Source organism: Lagopus leucura, unplaced genomic scaffold (assembly GCF_019238085.1).
Source record: "Lagopus leucura isolate 7727_CA_CO unplaced genomic scaffold, USGS_WTPT01 Super-Scaffold_100004, whole genome shotgun sequence".
NCBI classification, from domain to species: Eukaryota; Metazoa; Chordata; class Aves; order Galliformes; family Phasianidae; genus Lagopus; species Lagopus leucura.
In genome coordinates this window covers 22,142,561-22,148,254 of record NW_024962264.1, presented here as the reverse complement: position 1 = coordinate 22,148,254, position 5,694 = coordinate 22,142,561, and positions in this window count along the sequence as shown.

Here is a 5,694-nt window from a genome sequence, read left to right as displayed (position 1 = left end):
AAAAGACACTGTATAATCAAAGAATATTAGGATGTTATAATCACAAAACAAACTAGAGTTAGGCAAAGTAGACTACGATAATAAAAGAGAATAAATAGAAGGCTTACTCCTATCCTGGGCTCACCCACAAAACACCAGCAGAGGCCACCTCCAGAAAAAACCCTTCCCCTCTGGTAGCCAGCTCTTAAATAGGTCTAGGAGGGGTGGAGCCAGGCTTCCAGCAGCACAGGTGAATTGCCTTCACCTGTGCTCCTCTGGCTGACTCATTGCTTACCTCAGGTGATCAATCAGAGGTTCAGGCTGTGACTCAGCAGTTCCCATACAGATATATATATGGATATAGACAGATACTGTATGTTTAATAACATAACTTAATAACTACATCATTAGAACTTAGATTTACTCCCTATGTGCCAGAATTAAATTCGGACTCAAAAGCTCATATTACAGTTAACAGCAAGATCACAGAGTAAAACAAGAATATCCTTCCAGAGTTAGTTATATTGTGAAAGATGAAGTTGGAGGTGGTTATATATAGCAATCTGATGCCAAAAAATAGATTTGATAATTTAGATAATAATCTAAACGGCCTTGATTCCTATCATTTCTCTAGTTAAAAACTAAGTGTGCTATGCAAAACAAAAGCACTTTGACAAGGGAGACTAAGTTAGCCTCAGTTTAGAACACTATACATTCTGTTTCCTGCATGTTTCCTCAGAAGTTTGAAACTCTAGAATCAACTTCTCCCAAGTTCCCAGGAAAGGATGCTCCACTAGTTTACCCAGGTATCAAGAGATTGCTTTAATAGCTTGAATAAAGAGAGAAGCTGACATATTCTCTTTTTTGGTAATTTTGTTTGTTTGAGTATCTAAACAAAGAAATGCTTTACTACTATGAATGCAGAGTGCTGAGGAGCAACCATGCAATTCTCTAGTGTGTTCAGTTGTTCTGCTCAGCAAACGTGTGAATCATGCTTGTAGGCACAGCTGTCTCCTTAGACTGCATAAGGAAATATCCAACTGCTTGATGTAATGCAGCAGGGTGTACAGCAGCAGGAACAAGCACTACTTCCTGCATAGCTAAGACCCAATGAGGCCTCTGCCCTAAATCATTGCCTGGTGAGGTGCCCACCTTTGGCCATTGATTACACAGGGAGTTCAGGGTTTGCATTACTTTACAAATATAACAGGCAATGAACTGATTACTGAACTTTCAGCAAAGTGAATAGCTTGCTTCTCTCTCTTTAAGCCCATGTCTACTTGTGGATGTAACTCTTTGATTTACTCAATTATTTTATTTTTTTTTTCAAATGAAGGCTGAAATGCAGTACTTGCAAGAAATACTTACCAATTTTGGTATTTAAAAATCGATCCACACCTAATTTTCTATTCTTGAAAAAAGGCAAAATTACTCTGCTGAAAACTAGTATATAAAACTAGTCAATGCTTTCAAAGATTATTAATATTTGATCATCTGTAGGGAAATCAAGAACTGATGTGGAGATAAGATATTTTTGCCAAGTGACTTCCTTACAGTCACTCATTTACAGATGACTCTGTTAAATATTAGTCAAGGAAGTCCTTGCACTGTTGTGAACAATATTTTTGTGAAAAAGTCTACGTATGATTTGCATTCTCTGTCTATCTCATGTTCTGTTTTGGCCACTTAAATTACAATATGTTAAATGTATAAATTAGAAAATGACTTTCTTGTGTAGCATACGCATTGGAATTTTAAGAACACATTTCTGTGTGTCCATTTTTCAGCTGGAATAAACTGGAATGTTACTACAAAGACTCAGCTGTCCCTCTTGTAATCCATTAAACAAAAACATTCTCAGTCCACAGTCCTTGTTTAGGGAGAACAGTACACAAGCCCTAGCACTTTCCTGTGACTGCAGATAAATATGTAACAGCATAAATGCAGGAAATTCCCAGACTGAAACTGTCATTGACAGCTTAATAATCTTATTTTTATATTTTAATACAATTTTGAAAGCTCCTCCTAGTATATATCTTTAGTTTACTATACATGGAGCTGTTAAAAGTTACTGTAATATGTTTTCTCTAATGGAGGTACAAAATCCTATCTTACAAAAGGACCCCACCAGTCAAGACATTATTTATTTTTAGGTAACTACCAAAAATCAAATTAACCATGTCTCCATATCAAAACTGCATGACCTTCAGAATACCCTGGCAGACCAGGAAACCATAACACTCCCTGCACAACACACCAATTCGGATTAATTGTATTAACAAACTTAATTTAGAAGGATTTGGGAATGTTTTTACAGGGTTTAGGAAGGATTTCACTAGGATTACATGATGAGTAACTTTAAGTGTGTTTAACCGTTCACATTAACTCTCTAGGCACGAAACAGGTAAACTATCCACTATTCACTGCTTACTAGTTCTCATACAAAATTTTGCTATCATAAATGGAATGTCTTTGCAGTTCACTGTACAATTTAACTAGCCAGGAAAGAAACAAAAACAAACAAACAAACAAACAAACAAACCCTGTGCTTCTGCTTAGAGAAGAGACTGTTTCTCTTCTGCATATTTCTGTTCTCTTGTGTTTCATTCAGAGAAATTGAATTTTAGAATGGCTTAAAATTACATTCCATTTCAATTAAATTATTTTGCCATACAATAATATTCCTTGCCACCATCTTTTTTTTTTTTTTTTTTTTCCCATATGTATTTAAACTGTGCACCAGTGCTCTAGAGAGAATACATTAATCCTAGGGAGCAAATGCACATAAAACACAAAGTTGGAGCATTTGCATGTTTGGAGCTCTACTCTTGCAAACTGATCACATCAATTTTATATCAAATGTCCTACAACACAAATTAGTACAGCAAGGCAGTGAATCAGCACTTGCATGCAAGTTCTGGAAAATGGAAACAAATGAAAGGATATATGCTCTTTTCATAATTCTAGGAAATCTGAAATTTTTAAAACAAATGTACCTTTTTATTTTCTAATGGGATCATAACCGCAATAATGTCTCAACTATGGCAGTAACAATAAGAGTGTCCAGTTCTGAGCACATTGTTCTACAGTATGCTAATGTATGAATGTAAATATTGCAAACACATAAATAAATCAAGAAATGGTGCCTGAGAATGCCACTGGGAAATGCAACATGGGCAGCTGTGCAAACAACTATAATACTGGGACAAATTTATGAGCATATGTAGATACACTCATTTTCTGCTTCAAAAGAAAGTTTTACCTTTCACTGCAGGTGATTTTACATTATTTGCCATATCCATCATCACAGTACAGTAGAATGATGGGATTTCATTGTCGGAACAGAAGACGGGAAGTAAAAAATAGCCAAATATTAAACTTATACTCTAGTGGAATTTATTTGCTAGTTTGTTCTTGAAATCTGCACATTTAATTACCTGTGGGAGAGATTATTTCTTGTGGCCATTGGATTTTTCAAAGTCAAAATAATGTGTAAACAACTGCTGATGAAATTACCTGCCACAAAATGTTATATTCTAGCAAAGAACTCTGACATAAATTAAACAAAAAACTTTTATATTGTATACAGTCCTTCAGCCACCTTTTAAAACTTGCCTCTTACAAAACACCTTCCCCTTGGTCTAAGTAACTTGGAACTAAAGTACCGAAACTGAATGGCAGCAACTGATACTTCCTGACTTGAGAAACTACTGCTGCAATGCAGCTAAAATTACTGTAGTTAGAACTCTGTAAAACATAAGTTGTTATGTATTTCTATCTTGACTGCACTACTACTTTATTTAAAATCTTTATTAGCAGTAATTTTGCTCAAATACTGTTGCTCATTCAGCTGCTATTCTGGAGGTCCTTCACACTGGGACAAAATCATTGATTGTTGCTCATTGTTGATTGTTTGAAACCATAAAACAGTCAGACTGGTATCTGTTACTGTGCTGCCTCCTTCTGTTTCAAATGCATTCCTAAATTCTTTTCTTAAAGTAAAGAAAGTCCCAAATCTTTATCAACCACCACTGGACACTTTAATACACTTTGTACGAAGCTTGAGCTCAACTTCTAGTGCATGCAATAGTTGAGATATTGCAGATTCTCTAAAATTCATTTGTATACATGAGCAGGAAAGGGGGTAGAACCTCATTAAATTGTTAGCATTGGAATGTCTAATTGGAAATTAGATGTGAAATTTAAAGCCCAACCTGCAGCAACACATTGCAGAAGACATTCACAGAAAAATATCCTGTTATGAACTCACAGAACACAAAATACAATATATTTGATAACAAAATAATAGGAGTTGTTGGTATATTTTTAAGGTGTTTACATGTGAATATAGAAAAATATGTTAACCACCGATTTCTAACTGCCTAGGAAAAACAGTAAGGTAGGAAGAGCGTGGGAACAGCAGAAGAATCAGTTTAAGTTTCTCCACATCTCGGATCTTTGCTCTCTGACTAGTGAGTTTGATTCGCTCATAGTTATTGTTTAAAATTATAATGATGACTAGAAAAAAAAATAAAAAAGAAGTGGAAAGGGATTACATTTATTAGTATATCCTAATTTTATAGTAGTGTATACTAAGTTCATTCAGTAGCATATCTGAATTCATATTTTTATTTTGGTAAACTTCATTTAGTTATACCCCCTAAGGGAAATAGCAGTCATCCTTTCAGGAATAGCACACATTGTAATCAAGGCCTGAGCCTTGATAGAAGACTGGGTACAAAATGTGTATGCAAGAAATAATCATTACAGAGATGCTTGAGTACACCCCATGAGGTGCATGTTAGGAAATAGCATCCAATCCTCTATCTTTGATCCTAAGATCCTTCAGTACTTTGTTTATCTTGTGGAGTTCATTGTATCCAGTTTTACCTAAACAGCAGCAGGAAAAAGAACATCTTCCATGTGTACACAGACTTGAACTGGCTGCAAAAGCCTGTTAAATATTGATTCCTTTAAGGGCTGAAATTAGTTTCCAGTTGTGCATTGTTAGTCCTACAAAAAGATGCACTTGCAAGATTGTTTTGGGGAACAAAAGGAGGACTGCAATCACTAATCAGGCATTTTATAAGCGCATGCAGCTCCAGGATGAGGGGAAATGGCTTTAAACTGGAAGAGGGTAGATTTATACTGGATATTAGAAATAAATTCTTTACTGTGAGGATGGTGAGACACCAGAACAGGTTGCCCAGTGAGGCTGTGGATACCTCCTCCTTGGAAGCATTCAAGGCCAGGTTGCACGGGGCTGTGAGCAACCTGTTCCATGGGAGGTGTCTCTGCCTACAGAAGGGGGTTGGAACGACATGATCTTAAGGGTCCCTTCCAGCCCAAACCATTCTACGACAAGAAGGCATTAGAACTGCATTCCGAAGAACAAAAATAAATAAGATATACCATGTTTTCTCTGAAGGGTCTCGCAGAACAAAGCTTAACATTCATACGGCTTTTGTTCCTAGCCGTTACAACGGTTCCAGATTCAAACCACACCGCGTGCCGAGCGGAGCGGGGCTGCAAGCAACGCGTGACTTGCAAACCACGAGTGCAAACCGCGAGTGCAAACAACGCGGTGACGTGCCCAGCCCGCCCGTCGGGGCCCTTTAGGGATATGCCGGGTTATTCTTAGCTAACGCAGTCGTATCCTCCCTCGGCAGCTCCACCCCACAGCGGGCGGGAGATTTGAAGGGAAGAGGCGGCGAC